Source organism: Mirounga angustirostris, unplaced genomic scaffold, assembly GCF_029215605.1.
Source record: "Mirounga angustirostris isolate CCGP_5_RB_7025 unplaced genomic scaffold, mMirAng1.0.hap1 SCAF_10, whole genome shotgun sequence".
Classification (NCBI taxonomy): Eukaryota; Metazoa; Chordata; class Mammalia; order Carnivora; family Phocidae; genus Mirounga; species Mirounga angustirostris.
Window position 1 is genome coordinate 38,574,075 of NW_026991718.1, and position 20,710 is coordinate 38,594,784.

General features: G+C 42.1%; 1 pseudogene; it reads right to left on the reverse strand.

The window, feature by feature from the left end:
• Positions 1-2,362: 2,362 nt before the first annotated feature.
• On the reverse strand, positions 2,363-2,610 carry LOC123850751 (large ribosomal subunit protein eL37-like; annotated as a pseudogene).
• Between the last annotated feature and the right edge of the window lie 18,100 nt (positions 2,611-20,710).

Sequence of the window (20,710 nt, forward strand, 5' to 3'; positions counted from 1 at the left end):
TGATGTGTCAGTGTAGGTTCATCAGTTGTAACAAATGTACCATGGTTGTGGGGAATGTTAGTAAGGTGGAATAATAATTCCTGTTCACCTTTGAAACACAACTCCAGTGCCACCTCTCTCACCCTCCCAGAGTAGGCTGAGCATCAAGCCTTCATTCTCCTGCCCTCAGAGCTCAGAGATTAGGGTAGGTAGGTGGGGTGGGGGAATAGTCAACAGAGAAGTTGATGAATGCTAGGATGGCGAAGTACAGGCTTTTGTCTGAGCCCCAGGTTTGTGGAAGAAGTGACACTGCAACGTTAGCCAGGCAAAGAGGGGATGGAGAGACAGTTTTTTTTGCCAAGGGAAGAGCATGTGTAAAGGCCCAGAGAAAGGAGGCTAACGAGTTATACTGACCCAGATAGAAAGGGGATTTAAGCCATGCCAGGGAGTTTGGACTTTATGCTGAGAGCAAACAGCAGTCATTAGATGGTTTAGGCAAGCTTAAGGTGATCCTGAATTATAAAATGGAAGAGATGAGAGCAGCAGCAGAGAGAGAAGTCAGGAGACTGTTCTCCTAATTGAGAGGGGAGATGACCTAGGTTACTGACAGAGGAGGTGGAGGGTAATGGAAGGGCTTGGAAAACAGTAAGGAATAATCAGTAGGACTTGGTGATGCATAGAGAGGGGCTAAAAGTATAGGAGGACTTCAGGATGATTCCAGTTTTTCTGGCTTGAGCCATGGGGTGGATGGTGACCCTATCCATGAGGTGGGAGACAGGTGAGAAAGCTGGTTTATTGCAGATATGACTTGATCTAAGGACACTTACAGCTTAATTTTTTTTTATTTCTCAGCTACAGTGGAGTCATTTAATGTTTCACAAAGATTAGCTGAGCATCTACTGTGTGCCAGACCCTGTTCTAGGCACTAGGGTACAGTAAAAAAATAAGGCAGAAAAAAATTCTTGCCCCTCTGGTGCTTTCAGTGGGGAGATAGGGAAAAATAAATTTGTGTATTATACAGAATATCAGAAGATGATAAGGGCTATGAAGGGGAAAAAGAGGCTAGAATGGGGTTCTAAGTAAGAAGGTGACATCTGGATAAAGACCTGAGGATGTGTGGGAACATGCATGTGAGTAACCTGGGGGAAGAGTGTTCCCAGCAGAAGGACCAGAAAGTGCCATAAGGCAGAGGTGTACCTGGCATGTCCCACGAAGGCCAGAGTGACTGCAGCAGAGTGACTAAAGAGGGCTAAGGCCTAACAGGTAACAGGAGGCCAGTGTTGGTCCTTACAGGCACTATAAGAATTTGGATTTTAGTGTGAGTGAAATGGGAAGCCACTGGAAGGTTTTCAGACTAACAGAGAGATGACCTGAGATATGTTTGGTTAGGATGTTCCTTGGGGCAAGAGCAGAAGTTTGGAGTCCAGTTAGGAGGCTATTGCTGTGGTCCAGGTGGGAGCTGAAGGTAGCAGTGGAGGTGGTGGGAGGCAGTCAGATGATAGATGTATTTTGAAATCTTCGCTGATGATTAGAGGTGAGGTATGAAAGAAAGAGAAGAGTCACGGACAGAACCCATGCCGACATACTGCCCCATTTTTACACAGTGACCTTACTCGCAGATGCTCTTCATGAATGGCATTCCCTTGGTGGCTGTGCTCACTTCTGTGGTTAACCACAAAGTCCATTTCCATGAGAATTTGAGCTTGATGGTGCCAATTATGGTATTTTTAACATCACCACAAAATAATTGATCCATGTTCGGTATCCTCTTAACGTGACCCACAAGAAGCAGGTGTTTTCTGTTCTTAGGTGCTGCATGATATTTTGAAATATTTAACTCCTTCATTCTCCCCGAATTTTCCCCTTTTTCTTTCTTCTGTGAAAGTCCCCAACCCCATACTGTTAAACTCAGGGGTAACATAATATGTTGGCAAAGGGAAGTGGATTGCTTTGAAGTAGAAGCTTTAAGAACTAGCCCATGGTTCTCCACATCTCGATTCCCTCAGCCACAATGGCCTACAGTATTCCACATAGAGGCTGCTCCATCAGCATGGGTCCTGAAGTGAAAAGAACATGGAATACAGACATAGCCTAGTCCTCAAAAATCATGTAGCATGAGGGGGAAATAACCTTTGCTGCTACAAGCCATTGAGATTTGGGAGTCCTTTGTTACTGCAGCAGAACCTAGCCTATCCTGACTGATATACTCACTTATTAGTGAGACATATCTAACCACTCAGCAGGGTTGCTGAGATTCTGGGCCTCAAACCTGGGCAGTGTGGCTTGGTGCACCCCTAGCGATATGTAACACTGACTATTTATTATTGTTATTATTATTATTATCTTAAACTAGAACACATATTGTGACTAATTGTTGAAATCCTTAAGATGTACTAGATCCTGCAACACCTGCTCTCTTGGGTTTCAGTGTTATTCCTTCATGGAATCCATGCCTCAATCTGCAGCATATAATCTTTGGGTGCCTCATCTTTCAACCTGAGCACTCCAGTTATACTTTCTCTTCTACTTAGCAGGGAAGCCATTCTTGCCACAGGTCAGCTTCTAAAGATGGTAGACCTTAAAGTCACAGCAGCAGCACCACACGTGTGTCTCATTGCCAGGCTTTCCAAATGATTACCTCCTCTTTATCCCCTTGCTTCTGCCACTGAGACAAAAGGGGCCTGAAGAGAAACACTATCTCTTGATGTAAACACAAGAGTTGTAGCACACGGCAACTCAGACAAGCAACATACACAACTTTTTTGATAATTTGGCCTCATTTCTGTTTCAAGCCTCTACTCTATCACAGTGCTATAAACTCCAGTGCAGGGTTGCATCTAAAACAGTATATCCTGGACATACTTCTAAGTTAGTAGATATGGATTTATAGAGTGACCTTCCTAATTCCCATTGCTCCACTGACTTCCATCTTGTTCTAGGTAAAACCCAGCCCTTATCATGGCCCACACATCCCCTTGCACTGGCCTGACACTCCTCTGGTCTCTTCTCCTACCTCCTGGTACCATCCACACAGGCCTTCAGCCACCTCCTAGACGCACAGCCTGGCTCCCAAGTAGAATGGTGCCACCTGCAGTCGAATCTGGAACTCCGTTCTCCCTGATCTTCCCAAGACTGACTTCTCCTATTCATGTAGGTCTCAACTTAGCATTTATTTCTTGAAAGGGCCTTCCCTGACAAGTCCTTCTCTGCATTGCCTCTCCTCTTTCCCCTGCCTCCAATGAACACATTTATTTATGGAATTTATCATTTCCTGAACTTATCCTGTTGATTTATTTACTTGTTTATTATCCATCTCTACCCCCTCTTCACACACCAGACAGAAAAGAAATGTGTGTCTTGTTAACTATAGAAAACCTGGTGAAGAGGGCGCCTGGGTGGCTCAGTTGGTTAAGCGACTGCCTTCGGCTCAGGTCATGATCCTGGAGTCCCAGGATCGAGTCCCGCATCAGGCTCCCTGCTCGGCAGGGAGCCTGCTTCGCCCTCTGACCCTCCCTCCTCTCATGTGCTCTCTGTCTCTGTCATTCTCTCTGTCTCAAATAAATAAATAAAATCTTTAAAAAAAAAAAAAAAAGAAAAGAAAACCTGGTGAAAACCCCTGCAGGGCCTGACACATGGTAAATGCTCAATTTTGGAAATATTATTAATATTTTAAAGAGTCTTGATACATATTGTCAAAACGCTTTCCAAAAAAATTGGACAAGTTATATTCTTGCCCTGCACCCTTGATAGTATTGGATAAGATTTACAAATTCTAATTTGCTATTGACCAAATTTGAATCTGGTTATTTACAATCTGCTTTTCTTTGATTACTAGTAAGGCTGAATATTTCTTATCCTTTTTCTAAAAATTGTTTATTCATATCCTTTTTCCATTGACCAGTTAGGGAGTTAGTGCTTATCATACTAATTTACATGCCTTCTTTATAATGAAAGCTAGAATTTTAAAGATCAGTGACCTTCTGTGAGCTTGAATCTATTTTAAAACATATCACTGGAAGCCCAGCATGAACACATGCACACAAAAATGGTTTGTTTTCGGGAGGGGAAGAATGAAGCGGGGGAAATCGGAGGGGTGGACGAACCATGAGAGACGATGGACTCTGAAAAACAAACTGAGGGTTCTAGAGGGGAGGGGGGTGGGAGGATGGGTTAGCCTGGTGGTGGGTATTGAGGAGGGCACATTCTGCATGGAGCACTGGGTGTTATGCACAAACAATGAATCATGGAACACTTCATCTAGAACTAATGATGTAATGTATGGGGATTAACATAAGAATAAAAAATTTTAAAAAATGGTTTGTTTTGTTCTGTTTATTTGTTTGTTTTCATTGGGGGGGTGCATTCCTAGTTCATAAGCCATGTCAAGGGGATTATTACAGGGGCAAACAAAATACTTTTCACAATATGGTAAAATACTCTATTAAAAACAGAGATAGGAACCTACAAAGTGAGTCTGGTGGATAAGCAGAAGTCCTAGAGCAGGCTTCAAAATAAGATTGAAGGTGAATTCCAAAGGGAATTGCAAATCAAGGTCTCTATATGAGACCAGCATTAGATGAAGTTACAATTAATAATATTAAGGCTAATTTAAAAGGTAAAGTAACTATTACTTCTATTTATTGTTTATTAATTCATTTAAATCATGCTTATTAGCTCTGTACACTTGAGCCGTTTTAATGAAAAGTTGATTTGGTGGGTATTTTGTATCTGCCCCTCCAGATTTGCCTCCTCCTCCTTCCATGCCCCAGGAGGCTGACCCTCCTATTGGAGAGGAGATTGGAGGGTAGGAGGAGAGAGCAGTTGGAGAGTTTATTCCCCAGGCTCTTCCTTCCCTCCTGGGCCCTGATTTAACTACATTCCTTTAGTGGAGGTCATATCTCCTGCTGGGTGGCCCTTTCTTACAACCACAGCTGCTCCTTCCAGGCCCCAGTAACCCCTTCCTCCTCTTGCCCTTTGAAAGGAGAGCCATGATGGCTCTACCTTATTGCTAGCCTTCGAGTATTGTCCTTGTGGTCAAACTTAACCCTGGCCTCATCCCGTAGATAGTCCCTTCATTACATGCCCCTCAGTTATCCCACTTGAACGTGCCATTTGCTGCCAGGATCTTCACTGAGAAAGGATGTTCCTTATTAAAAAGAAGGAAGAAAAGAGGAAAGGAAGGAAGGAAGGAGGGAAGAGTTACAATTTAATAGTCACCTGTTAGTTGTACTACTACCAATTGGTAGAATCATAAAGTATACAAAGAAGAAATAATCTCTTAACAATTAGACTTACAAGCCTCAGTAATGACAAACCTAATGACATATTTCCCTGTTTTTCTTGCACAGCTCTACTTCCATTGTGTCCCTTGTACCTCTCTTTGTTATGTACATTGGCAGAGACAGCTAGTTGTCTCTGCATATCCATTATCCTCTTTTAGTAATGAATCTCCAAGTTTTAGCTGGGCCCATAGCTGTCCAGCTCAAGGTTAAATTTCTGAGCCTTCCCTCTAATTAGATGTGGCCATATGGCTAAGTGTTGGTTAGTAGGAGACTAACAGAAATAATAGTTGTGCCTCCAGGTCATGCTTTTAAAGGGAGGGCATGACCACCACTTCTTCCTCTCCCCTTCCTGCTGGATGCAGTGCTAAAGGGTGACCAACAATCCCTGTTTGTACAGATTCCTGAGACTCAGGACTTTCTAAGCTAAAATTGGGAAGGTCTCAGGCAAACGGGGACGAGTTGGCCACCCTACGTGTAGGTGTGATGGTAGAGACTGGAGTAGCTATTTTGGAAGCTGTTGAACCCCTGGCCCTCTCACATCATTGAAAAATAGACTCTTATTTTGTTCAGGCTATTGTTATTTTGGTTTCTTGTACAGTGCCAAACCTATATCTCAACAAATTCGTGGTTTTTTCCTTTTCTTTCTTTTTTTTTCTCTTTCCTTTCATCTTCTCTTCCTCTCCTTGTTTGTCCCTCTCTCCATTTTTGTCATCTTCTCCTTGAGAGCATGTACTCCCCACTGGAATATGATAATGGTTTTTGTTAAATTTACTTAAGTTTTTATTTATGTTGTGTTTTTAAAAGATGGCCCATTAAACACATAATTACCATATGACCCTGCAACCCCACTCTTAGTTGTGTACTGAAAATAGATGCCTGAACAAAAACTCATCGATGAATGTTTATAGCAGCATTATTCACAATAGTCAAAAGTCGGAAACAATCCAAACGTCCATCAACTGATAAATGGATAAACAAATGTGGTATACCCATACGATGGAATATTATTTGGCCACAAAAAATAATGAAGTACTGATACACACTACAAATATGGATACACAGTATTGAAAACACTGTGCTAAGTGAAAGCAAAAGGCCACATATTGTATGTCTCCATTTATATGAAATATCTGAATATGACATTCTACATAGATAGAAGTAGATGAGTGGTTGCCCAAGGTTGGAGGAGAGGGAAATGGGGAGTGACTATTTAATGGGTACAGGGTTTCTTTTTGCAGTGATGAAAATGTTCTGGAACTACATAGTGGTGATAGTTGAACAACACTGTAAACATACTAATGCCACTGAATTGTACACTTTAAGATGGTTGAGATGGTGAACTTTATGTTATGTGAATTTTACTGCACACACAAGAATCTATATAAGTGGAGCTGTGAAAGTTAAGGACGCTGTTGAATTTCCTTCCTCCCTCCAATAGGTTCTTCTCACTGTTTTTACCTTTCTTATGAATTCCTAGAGAACTAGAGCAGTAACATACCCAGAGCACAGCATTCCCTTGACTTTCACCACAAACCACTGGGCCCCACTCCTCCTTTTTTGGGAGGGCTCTCTGTTTGCCACTGGACTGGGTACTAGGCACTGGACCCCATTTGCATATGTCAAAGGAATATTCTCAACTGCTGAGATCTAACATGGTAGAAGTTCCTCTGAGGTAGATGTGAATAATCTACCCCTAATACAAGTTAGGGCTTAAAGAATTAGGGCACCTTAGGATGGATACTAGGTTAATCTTTATAGGGGATATGATAGACAGAATAATGGTCTCCTAAAGACATCTATGTCCTAATCCCCAGAACCTGTAAATCTATTTTTTTTTTTTACATGGCAAAAGGATTCTGTAGATACGATTAAGTTAAGGATCTTGAGATGGAGAGATTATCCTGGATTGTCCAGGTGGACCTGATGTAATCAAGAGTCCTTGGTGTGAGGATGGGGGGGGTGGTTCAGGAGGGTCAGAGAAGGAGATTGTGACTACAGAAATGGGTGAGAGTTGGGGGTGAAGGAAGAGGGAGGAAGGGAGGGAGAGGGAGAGAGGGAGAGAGGGGGGGAGAGAGAGAGAGAGAGATGGCCTCTAGAGGCTGGAAAAGACAAGGAAACAGATTCTCCCCTACAGTCTCCAGAAAGAATTTAGCTCTGCCAATACCTTGATTTTAGGACTTCTGAGCTCCAGAAATGTAAGATAATAAATCTGTGTTATTTTGGGGAGCCTGGGTGGCTCAGTCAGTTAAGCCTCTGACTCAGTTTCAACTCAGGTCATGATCTCAGGGTTGTGAGATCAAGCCCCATGTCCAGCTCTGCACTCAGCTCTGGGTCTGCTTGGGATTTTCTCTCTCCCTCTGCCTCTACTCTCTTTCTCTCTCTCAAATAAAATAAATAAAACTTTTTAAAAATTTATGTTATTTTAAGCCCCCCAAAAAAGGATGGCATGGTTGAAATTTTTCTGGTTCTCTTTCAAGAAATCTTCCCATCTTAAAAAAAAATTTATTTCCTGTATAGCTGTAAAACAAATGGACATTTTTCCTCCTAGTGAGTTAATGATAAAGGCTATCCTTTGTTGATTGCTTGTATGCAACATAATTTGGAAGCTTTAGCTTATGGAATCTTCCAAATAACATTATAAGGTAGGTATATTATTTCTACTTTCCTCGTAAGAAACCTGAGCCTTAGAGAGGTTAGGAAATTTACCTAAGAGCATGTAGCTAAGAAGAGTGAGTTAATCTGCATTCAAAAGGTGGTGTGTTCATTTACCACTGTCCTATACTCTCTGTGACCCTCAGTGTAAAAAGGTGCCTGACACCACCACAGACCATTATTGACTACTGCAGCTGTGACAAGCACATACAAGGGGTGAGGGGACCTCCTGGCAGCCCACTTGGTTTGACAGATTTGGCTGTCAGCTGCTCATTTCTGCAGTGTGGCTCCTCCTGGAGCATCCTTTGAGGGGGTCCCGCCCCCTTTCCCTGCTCCCACACTGGACCCCTTTTTCACCTCCCTTGTAGGGTTGCTTCAGCCCTAAATTCCTGCTTAAACACTCACCCTTGACCATATGTCATGAGGATATTTTTCCTTAAGGATTTAGTCTGAAATCCTTTTACTTGTGTACTTTTGTATTGTCTTAGTATGCTTTTTATTCTGACTTATGTTGCTTTGAACTATTTTAAATGGTATTATTTTTTCACCCTTTAAGTCTTTATCAGTTTCCTAGTTTTATCTTTCTGATGTTTTCATATTTGTTTGCTTTTAATCTTTTAAAGCTTTTAATCTTTTAAGCTTTTATTTTGTATGCATTTAAACAATATTTTATTTTTCTAACATTGCGTTTAATTTTTAATCTTTTTTTGCTTTTCTTTTTTTTGGGGGGGAGGGGTAGAGGGAGAGGAAGAGAGAGAATCTTAAGCAGGCTTGATGTCCAGCACAGAGCCAGACTCAGGGATCGATCTCATGTCTTGAGATCATGACCTGAGCCAAAATCAAGAGTTGGTTGCTTAACCAAGTGAGCCACCCAGATTCCCCTTTTTAACCTTTTTATAACTGTTTTTCTCCCTTTAATCTTTTTCTTTTCTTTTTTTACCCTGCTATACTTTAGCAGTCAGTATTTTATCTTCAATATTCTTGATCTTCTGGTTTTACTTGTTTCAATTTTTAAGAAATTCTTTACATTTAAAATTTTTACATTTAAAATTTTTAAGAAATTCTTTACATTAAATTAATTAGCTTCCATATATCTGAGAAGGGGCTAATATCCAACATATATATTTTAAAAAAACTTACATAATTCAACACTAAAAAACCAAAATCATTCAATTAAAAAAATGGGCAGAATACCTGAATAGGCATTTTTCCAAAGAAGACATACAGATGGACAATAGACACATGAAAAGATGCTCAACACCACTCATCATCAGGGAAATGCAAATCAAGGCCACAATGAGAGATCACCCCACACTTTAGAATGGCTAGTATCAAAAAGATAAGAAATAACAAGTATTGGCGAAGATATGGAGAAAAGGGAACTTTTGTGCACTGTTAGTGGGGATCCAAATTGGTGCAGTCACTGTGGAAAACAGTATAGAGGTTCCTCAAGAAATTAAAAATAGAACTACCATACAATCCAGTAATTCCACTTCTGGGTATTTACCCAAAGAACACAAAAACACTAATTTGAAAAGATACGTGCCATCTATGTTTATTGAAGCATTGTTTACAATACGTAAGATATAAAAGCAACCCAAGTATCCATCGATAGATAAATGGATAAAGAAGATGTGTGTGTGTGTGTGTGTGTGTGCAATGGAATATTTTTCAGCCATAAGAAAGAATGAAGCCTTGCCATTTGTGACAACATGGATAGACCTAGAGGGTATTCTGTTAAATGAAATAGGTCAGACAAAGACACATTCCAAATGATTTGACTTCTATGTGGAATCAAACAAAAAACAGAAATAGATTCATAAATACAGAGTACTAGTAGTTGCCAGAGGGGAAACAAAATTCCGGTTATAAAATAAATAAGTCACAGGGATGAAAAGCAACATGGGGAATACAGTCACTAATATTGGAATAACGTGTGGTTACAGATGGTAACAACACTTACCATGGTGAGCATTGTGTAACATAGATAAATGTCGAATCACTATGTTGTATACCTGAAACTAATATAACATCGTGTGTCAAATATACTTCAATAAAAAATTAATTAATTAATTAGCTTCCTTATTTTTATTTCTTTCATAATTTCTATTCTTAAACTGTTAGTCTCTTTTGTTATCTGAACACATTATATTGGCTTGGGATTTATTCATTCATTTTTAAAGGTCACTTGGTATTTTGTTGTTGGAATTCATTTTCATATTTACATTATTTTAAATTCCTTAAAAAGAAATTTATATTTAAATCATGCCATTATTTGTACCACATGAATTATTAAGCTCTGGTTTTGTTTGGTTTGAATTTGTTTCATGCATTTGAACCATGATTCTTTTCCTCCCCTTTTCATTGATTCCTTCGTGCGCTTGAAAGGGTAACATCATCTTAATAGTTTTATCTATTTCTTCTTATTCTTAACTTCTACTTTTTACTGTTTGTTTTCATAATTAGGAAGTCGGTGGGAAGTTGGAAGTGTCAGCAAAAACTCTTCACATAAACTGGGAAGACTTCTTTTCAGCCACGGCTAGAGCTGTCCCTCTGGTTTCTCTTAATAGATTTCACATGCTCTTTGGCACTGTTCTGAAGATTTAAAAAATAGCTATACGAGAAACACATCACTCCTCTGACTGTCTTTCTGCTACAGACAGCTTGCTGTGCACCGGCTGGGGGGGCATGGATTTAATAGACACGTCACTGAGTTTGGGGAGCAGTGTGTTGAGACAAAGCCGCAGAGGCATCACCAGAACTACACATGGAGGCTAGGGGTGGGAGTGCAACAGGGATTATTTTCTGCTGATGTTCACATCATTGGCCCCTAAGCTCCTGAAAAAATCTCTTCAGCAAGCAAGTAGTTGTGACATTCAGTCCATAAACATAGGTATGTGAGAAACCTAAGCCCGTTTACATCCTCTACATCCTTACCTTAAACTCTGTCTCTGGCCTACCAGAAGAATCTAACAGGAGTCATGGCTTGGGGTCCCGATCCATAAAGTTGTGTCCAAGAGATGGGTGTGCAGGGTGTCTATCTGGTCATTGGTCATCTGAGCCAGGGCTGTGATATGTTCCTGCTCCATGCCTGACAAAAAGACGAGGGTACCCATTCCTTCCAAACCTAAAGACTCACTTCCTCCCTGGCCCTCCTTCTCCTCTGCCTCCTTTCCTATAGGCTTTTTGGGTTTAGGGATGATTCTTCTGTCATTTAAAATTTATCTTCGGGCAAGTAGAGTGAAGCTTACCTCATGTAAGTGACAAGAGCTAGACCCAAAGTTCCCCCCTTCTGTAGGACCTGGGTCAGAGAGGGTGATCTGGGAGGCACATTCCATTCCAAGATTAGACCAGGAAGCGGGTTCTGAGAATGGAGGACCCTAACAGACAGAAACATAATGCCCATCCGTATCCATCCCATGCTGGAGGTCCAGGAATATTGGCTTAGCATGCCCTCTGGTACCTGGTTTGTCATACCTAAAAAGGGTTTGGGGCTAGATGGTTTATTAGCTATGCCACCAAATCCATCTTTAGTTACATATTTTTTTTAAAAGATTTTATTTATTTTTTAGAGAGCGAGTGAGAGAGAAACAGCATGAGAGGGGAGAGGGTCAGAGGGAGAAGCAGGCTCCCCGCTGAGCCGGGAGCCCTATGTGGGACTCGATCCCAGGACCCTGGGATCATGACCTGAGCCGAAGGCAGATGCTTAACCATCTGAGCCACCCAGGTGCCCCATCTTTAGCTACATATTAAAGCAAGGTCAGAAATATACATTCTGGAAATTTAGTATTGCTTTCTTCAATTTCTTGGTGTACTTTTGGGGTACAATCTGGAGGGTTTTTTCTCAAAGGACTACAACAGTGGGATAATTCTTTGATGCATAGGACTGTTCCTGTCCACTAAATGCCAGCAGCCTTCCCATACTGATAATCAAAACAAAAGCAAAAACAAACAACCCCCCCCCCAATTCTCTCATATTTCTCAGTGCCTCCTAAGAGTTAAGAATAGGAGAGGGATTGGGTCCCAGGGTCTCAACCTGCAAATTATGCTGGTGTCAGGATGACTGTATACTTCCAGAGCCCAGGAGGAGCTTGAGCTGCTGGAATATGTACCTAGAAGGAAAAATACTTCTCTGGCTCTCTGACTCATTTAGACTTTGAATGCTTTGAATGCAGTGGAAGGGACCCAGTATGTCTTCCATGGCCAGGTTTCATTCTCCTTGACTTATCTCTCCTGGCATGAAATCACTGCCTTAGAGTGGCAACAAGAGCAATTGGGATCTCCCACTGAAGTAGAGCTTCCTTTTCATGAGTGTGGGCTGGGTGGAAGATGGTGGTCCCCACCAGTTAGCCACTCTCACCTGGACAAGTAGCTGGGGGCCGGATGAGAAATTCTGAGCCAGCTAGGGAAGAGAGCTCTCCAACCAGCAGCTGGAGAGGAGGGGTAGGAGCCCCGTGTTCTTGACTGAACCAGTCTGGAGTGGAGATTCCATCTCTTTGAGTTGGGAAAGTGGAGGCCAGGAGCATACCTGGGTTCAAATACTACCGACTCTTGCTATTCATACTGAATTCTAGTAGGTTTTCTTGAACAAATATTTCTTCAGTTGCTTAGGACCATTTCCAGAGGCTTTCTGTGGTTTGGGGGTTTATTTAAAATAATTTTCACCAGCTTCATTTGGGAGTGGGTCCACTCCAGGAGTCCCTCTTTCAGGTTCCCTCTTTTTATATCTCCAAGCCAGTAAACCTTGGTTGTGGGGGGGTCCTTGGATGGGGACTGGGAAAGAAGCATAATATATATCCCAAGTGGGAAAGAAGCAAGAAGCATAATAGCTTCCATTTGGCTGAAGGCAAGTCTCTTCAAAGAGGGTCTGCTGTGAGCTCTTCGCCACTGACCCTACAGTAGCTAGGGGTTGGATGTCCTGCCCAAACAAAAGGGGTCTGGGGAGACCACAAAAGAATTCTACTTTGTTACTTGGGCTAGGCCTAGGGTGAGATGACGAGGATGCAAGGTGACTAGGAAGCACTTAGGATGCAGAATTCAAAGAGGCACTCCCTCTTAGGATCATGCAAATGCAAGCTGAATGCCTGAGCATGGGAGTCTTGTCCCCTGGGTGCCTCATCCTAGGGGCCCTGATACCACTCATCCTTTACTCCCCCTGTTAGACCTACCTGTGACTTTTACCCCATCAATGACTCCTTCTTGAGGCACAAGCAATTCCTCACCTTCTGTGCATCACTAAACACTGTAAACAATTCCATTGCAGTGCACAGGGCACCGTATTATTTCATTTTTATATTATGTTTTTGTCTCATGTCTCGCCCACTTAATGGACCATTGCTCCACAAAGTCAGGAATAGGATCTAATTCTTCCTGGCTTCGGTAGCCCTGAGACATACTAGGCATTCAATAAATGTTGGTTAATTAAACAAATGAATCTAACCAGTCACTCAGCTCCTACTTCACAGTAAATCTACAAAATAGATGTTAGAGCCAGAATCTCCCTTCATAAGCATCTGATCCAGTCTTTCTCACCTTGAATACTATTTACAACTGTTTTCAACACAAAAACTATCCCACTAAACCCCTGACACTATTTTCGTGGACCCACAGATTCCTCATTTCCAGTTTGAGAAAAGCACATAAAAAGTCTTAACTCTATGCACACTTCAGGGATTTTTCACAGCAAATAGGAAGACATGTCATTAGAAACAGTTAAGGAAATTTTTTTGAGATTGTCATCAGAAAGCAGCAAACTAAAAATTGCTCTTGGAACTCAGCCTTGTACATGTACCCCCAGATCTCACCCCAGCACCTCATTTTAACTAAGCTTGGTAGGGCAGGGGAATTCAAGTCTGCATTTTAACTCCGCTAATTTTTAGCTTTTTGGAGATGGGCAAGTCACTTGACCTATAAAAGCCTCCATCCATAAAGTAGTAATAATAACGTTGATGTTATAGGCTTAGAAAATTAGAAAGTTGAGTTAGAAAAATTGAGTTAGAAAATCTGGGAAGGTGCTTTGGATGACACACTGGGCCATACACACTGAAGTTTGTTATTGTGTAGAAAAAACTCACTCTTCCTCCTGCACGTCTCCTTTACTCTCACACAACTACCAAACTCACAGTGCTTCTGCCACCAGATGCATATGAGCTTTGTCCCCACCAGGCAATATTCTTTGACACCAGCTGTGTGTCCTGTAATTTAATTCATTTCTGACACTATCTACCTGGAAAGTGTTGGGTCCCACAGGTTGAGGGCTCAGTCCCACAAGACTGCCCACACCCCACTTCAGTTGCCAATCACAAGTCCAGGCTGTCACCTGCACTTCTCACGAATGGGCTATAAATTGGAGGTTCCCATGACCCCCTCCTCAGATTCGATTAATTTGCTAGAGCAGCTCACAAAACTCAGGGAAACCATTTACTTACCGCTTACCAGCTTCTTTTAAAAGGATGTGATAAAGGATCCAGATGAACATCCAGATGGAAGAGATGCATAGGGCCAGGTGTATGGGAAGGGGTGTAGAACTTTCATGCCCTCTCCGGGCACACCACTCTCCTGGCATCTCTGTGTGTTCACCAACCTAGATGCAACCCGAACTTCGTATTTTTGAGATTTTATGGAGGCTTGCTTCATCACATAGGCATGACTGATCATTGATTTCATTTCCAGCCCCTCTCCCCTCTCTGGAAGACAAGGAGTGGGGCTGAAAAGGCCAAACTTCTACTTTTTTTTTTTTTTGGAATTAAAAAAAAAATTTTATTATGTTATGTTAGTCACCATACAATACATCATTAGTTTTTGATGTAGTGTTCCACGATCCATTGTTTTCGTATAACACCCAGTGCTCCATGCAATATGTGCCCTCCTTAAAACCCATCACCGGGCACTGGGTGTTGTGCACAAACAATGAATCATGGAACACTTCATCTAAAACTAATGATGTAATGTATGGGGATTAACATAAGAATAAAAAATAAATTAAAAAAAAAAAAAACCATCACCGGGCTAACGCATCCCCCCACCCCCATCCCCTCTAAAACCCTGTTTGTTTCTCAGAGTCCATAGTCTCTCATGGTTCATCTCTCCCTCCGATTTCCCCCCCTTCATTTTTCCCTTCCTTCTCCTAATGTCCTCCATGCTAGTCCTTATGTTCCACAGATAAGTGAAACCATATGATAACTGACTTTCTCTGCTTGACTTATTTCACTTAGCATAATCTCCTCCAGTCCCATCCATGTGGATGTAAAAGTTCGGTATTCATCCTTTCTGATGTGAAAATGCCAAACTTCTAATTGTAGCTTGGACTTTCTGGTGATCAGTTTTTAACGAGGAGCCCAACAAGAGTCACCTCATTAGAACAAAAGATATTCCTATCACCTAGGAAATTCCAGGAGATTTTGGTGCTCTGTGTCAGAAACCAGAGTCAAAGTCCAAATATTTGAACAAAAGATGCTCCTAGTGCTCTTACTTAGGAAATTACAAGGGTTTTAGGATCCATGTGCCAGGAACCACGGGCAGAGACTAATATACATATTTTCTATCATCTCACAGTTAGTACTGCTCATGGGCCAAGCATGTCACAGAAAGCTTCTGGCCTTTCCACGAACACTGTGCCAGACATTATGGAGGTGGGGGCAGGGCCCTACACATGATACAAAGAGGATGGAGGACCTGCTGTCCCTGTCTTGCATTGCTGGCAAGTCAAGATGGTACTGCTTCTTCAGTCAGGAAGGATGGAGGCCTCCCCGAGGTGATGTTCTCTTCTCTGCTTCATTCACTGGACACACCTGGACTTCATTGGGGCAGCGCATGCCCATGTGGCCACAGTGCACAGCACAACATTTACCTCCAGACCCCACTGTGAGCCTGGCCCCAGCTCAGAGTATAGCTTTCTTGGGCAGTGATTCTGAATCTCAGCTGTCCCATAGACAAAAAACCCTGTTCCAGAAGAACTGGATCCTTAGGGGTGGGAAAAGTAGAGCCAGGCTATCCCAGGCCCTCCTGCTCATGTTGGCTGCCCCTACCTAGCCTAACAACTTTCTTAGCAGCAAACTATAGCTGTCATTGCCTCCTACTCCCAACATCTTAGGCTCTGGGCCGCAGTTCCAGCTGCTGCAGGACTCTGAAGAGGTCACAACCCAACCCAACCTTTAAACCCTGAGCAGGGAAATGCTGTTCTAAGTCAGAGGATCTCCAAAAAAGCCTGTCAGCCACCTGGTTAATATCAAAGTCTCTCCAGGGCCTAGAGTCCAGGGGGTCTCCTGTCTGGTCTCAAGGCAAGTTGCACGGTGTATTTTCCAAAAAGACCCCCACCCACCCAAATGACAACATCACTAATGGAGCCCATTGCCATGATACATGCCATAGATTGGATGTTGGTATCCCTCCTCTCCCCTCCCCCCCCAATTCATACGTTGAAACCTAATCCCCAATGTGATAGCCTTTGGAAGTAGAGCCTTTGGGAGGTGATTAGGTCATGAGAGTAGACCCCCCTGAGCTGGATTAGTGCTCTTATAAGAAAAGGCCCCAGGGAGCTCCCTCTCCCTTCCTGCCATGTGAGGTTACAAGGAGAACATGGCCATCTACGAACCAGGAAGAGGGCTCTCACCAGACACTGAGTCTGCCAGCACCTCGATCGTGGACTTGCCAGAGTCCAGGCCACTCGCCTTCGCACAACTCTTCTGTAACACCTGTCACGGTGTGCTCCAGCCTCTGCCTCCTCTCTAACTCCTCCTTCTCTGCTTCTTTCCCTGGCTTCGTTGGCTTGCTCCACCCGTGAAGGGAGTGTTCCTCAGAGTTCTTTTGTCTTCTCTTCCAGCTATACTTTTTCACTTGACAATCTCACATCATACTGGCAATTATAGGCATTAATGGCCACAGAAAGAAAGAAGCCCTATGTACTATGGAGTAGACGAGAAAGGTGACTTCAAGTCTATTCCCCCTAAGCGTGGCTTAATAAGGCCCTTTATAAAGGTTACTACAAAGTAAATGAGACCAATGTTCATCTCATGGACATGAACTGAGTTGTAAAATCACAGTAATTTGCTGATAATAACTGAATCAAAATACTTTTATTCTGAACCTTTGAATTAAGTAATTTGCTTATTTATATTAAAAGACAAACACCTTGTTCTGAGTAAAAGACAATTATTAGTGATACCATGAAAATAGAACTTAAGGGCGCCCGGGTGGCTCAATCAGTTAAGCATCTGCCTTTGGCTCAGGTCATGATCCCGGGGTCCTGGGATTGAGTTCTGCATCAGGCTCCCTGCTTAGCGGGGAGTCTGCTTCTCTTTCTGCCTCTATCCCTCCCCCCTCCTTGTGCTTGCTCTCTCTCTCTCTCAAATAAATAAATACAATATTTAAAAAAAAAAAAAGAAATTGCTGATATTCAACCATTAAAAAAAAAAAAGAAAACAGAACTTAAAAATACTAATTATTCCACAGGCATGTATTTCCTTCATCTGTGTGGCATATAATTATTTCTATCATCTGCTTGTAACAGCAACCTCCTTCCTCTAGGAAACTATCCCTGCACCCCAGCCACAAGTCTGCTTCTGGCCACCAGTCAGGGTTGATGGCAGAAGCTGGGCATTAATTCCTAAGGTATCATGATTGAGCCAGCAATGGACACATGACAATCCAGACAATCAGAGTTTTTCTGTGGGATTTTTCTCATTAGAACTTGGAAAAGAACCCTGTTTTCTCTCTGGTTGCACGCTCTGAAGATGTAAAGTTGGGACTTTCGTGGTTATGTCCCCTCACCCAAGAGCAGCCAGTCTAAGAGAATAAAACCGTCTTTATGACTCAGTGGATCAGATAATACCTTAGTTCATGATGGTCGGTGTGGGTGGGTTGCCTAGTGTCCGGTGTTCAAAATTCAGCCTTGTTCTGAGAATCAGTGCCCTGGGAGCTTGTGGTTTCATGGGGGCGGGGGGGGAGGCGTGTTTGGACTCTCTTCTCTAAAGAGGCACAGGCCTTCCTGTGTACAAAAGAGGTTCTTGTACCAAAGGCTAATTGAAAATCTTCCCTAACGTGGTTTTGTTGCTACATAAACCATATTGACTAACATGGTTTTCACTTCTACTATCTTAGTTAAGCTTCACAACAATTTGTTGAACTAGGTTTTATGATCTCCATCTAATGGGGGGAAAATTAAGACACAGTTCTAAAAGTTAAATGCCTTGCTCAAGTTTACATGGTTCATAGGTGGTGACAGCTGGATTCAGACTGCCAACTGCAACACTGTCCCCTTGCCCACCCAAAATAGCTACCTAAAGGCGTGTTTACATCACCAGTCTCTAGCATCTTCTCAATGCACAGAACCAAATTAGATTTATCTAGCTTTGGCCAAGGGTGAGGGCATGGAGGGCGGTGGATAAAAGCAGGGTATCAGTGGGTCTCAGTATGGGCTGATTTTGTTGAACTCCAAAGGATTGCATTTGCAAAGGTGATGACTACATTGTAATATGTATTGAAGTATTTATGGATAAAATTATATCGTGTCTAAAATTTGATTTAAAATGGCCAGGGGGCGCCTGGGTGGCTCAGTCGGTAGAGCATGCAACTCTTGATCTCAGGATGTTGAGTTCAAGTCCCATATTGAGCATGGAGCCTACTTAAAAAATTAAATTAAATTAAAAGGCCAAGAAGTGAGAAATCGGTAATGAAATAAGATTGGCCATGTGTTGATAATTGTTGAAGCTGAGTGATGAAAATATAACTTATTATACTATTTTCTTCACATAATAAAAAGTAAAAAATGTACTATATTACCAAGACAGACATTCTGGGCCATAAAACACACCTTAACAAGTTTTAAAAATAGAAACTATACAAAGCTCTCAGACCACAATGGAACTGCATTAGAAATCAATAATAGAAAGATAGCTGGAAAATCACAAAATACTTGGAGATTAAACAACACACTTCTAAATAACACATGGGTCAAAAAAGGACTCTCAAGGGCGCCTGCGTGGCTCAGTTGGTTAAGCGACTGCCTTCAGCTCAGGTCATGATCCTGGTGTCCCTGGATCGAGTCCCGCATCGGGCTCCCTGCTCGGCAGGGAGTCTGCTTTGCCCTCTGACCCTATCCCGCCTCATGTGTTCTCTCTCATTCTCTCTCTCTCAAATAAATAAATAAAATCTTAAAAAAAAAAAATAACTCTCATAGAAAGATAGCTGGAAAATCACAAAATACTTGGAGATTAAACAACACACTTCTAAATAACACATGGGTCAAAAAAGGACTCTCAAGATACATTAAAAACTAGTTTGAATGAAATTAAATAATAATCTGGACTTCATTAAAATTAAAAATATTCTGTGAAAGACAATGTCAAGAGATGAGAAGACAGGGGTGCCTAGGGGGCTCAGTCGGTTGAGCGTCCAATTCTTGGTTTTGGCTCAGGTCACGATCTCAGGGTCATGGGATTGAGTCCCACATCGGGCTCCATGCTGAGCATGGAGTCCACTTGGGATTCTCTCTCTCTTTCCCTCTTCCCCTGCTCCTCCCCCTGCTCATGTGCTCTCTCTCTCTCAAATAAACAAATGAATCTTAAAACAAAAAAGAGAGATGAGAAGACAGCCACAGACTAAAGAAAATATTTGCAAAAGATTTGTCGCATAAACGAGTATTATCCAAAATATACAAAGAACTCTTAAAATTCAACATTAAGAAAATGAACCTGATAGGGCGCCTGGGTGGCTCAGTTGGTTAAGCGACTGCCTTCGGCTTAGGTCATGATCCTGGAGTCCCTGGATCAAGTCCTGCATCGGGCTCCCTGCTCGGCAGGGAGTCTGCTTCTCCTTCTGACCCTCCCCCCTCTCATGCTCTCTCTTAAATAAATAAATAAAATCTTTAAAAAAAAAAAAAAGAAAGAAAATGAACCTGATAAAAAATGGGCCAAAGACCTGAACAGACACATCATCAAAGAAATACAGATGACAAGTAAGCATATGGAAGGTTGTTCAACATCATGTCATCAGAGAATCGCAGATTAAAGCAACAGTAAGATACCACTACACGCCTATTAGGATGAACAAAATCCAAAACACTGGCAGTGCCAAGTGCTGACAAGGATGTGGGGCAACAGAACCTCTCATTCATTGCTGGTGGGAATGCAAAATGGTACTTTGGAAGCCACTTTGGTGGTTTCTTACAAAACTAAACATACTCTTTACATACAATCCAGCAATCGCATCTCTACGTATTTACCCAAAGGAACTGAAAGCTTACGTTCACAACAAAACCTGCTTGTGGATGTGTTTAACAGCTTTATACACAATTGCCAAACCTGGAAGCAACCAAGATGTTCTTCAGTGATGAGTGGATAAATAAATTGTGGTTCATTCAGACAATGATAGATTATTTAGCACTAAAAATAGATGAGCTATCAAACCATGGAAAGACATGGGAGAATCTTAAATGTAGATTACTAAGTGAAAGAAGCCAGTCTGAGAAGGCTTTATATTCTGTATGATTCCAACTATATGACATTCTAGGAAAGGCCCAACTATGGAGACAGTAACAAGATGGGTGGTTACAGCGGGGGTGGGGGAGCAGTGTGGGGAGCGATGAATCGGCAGAGCAGAGAGGACTTCTAGGGCAAAGAAACTATTCTGTATGACACTACAATGGTGGATATCATTGTACAGGTCATTGTACATTTGTCAAAACCCATAGAGTAGACAATGTCAAGCATGAATCCTGATGTAAGCCATGGACTTTGGGTGATAATGATGAGTCAATGTAGGTTCTTTAATTGCAACAAATGTACCACTCTGGTGCAGGA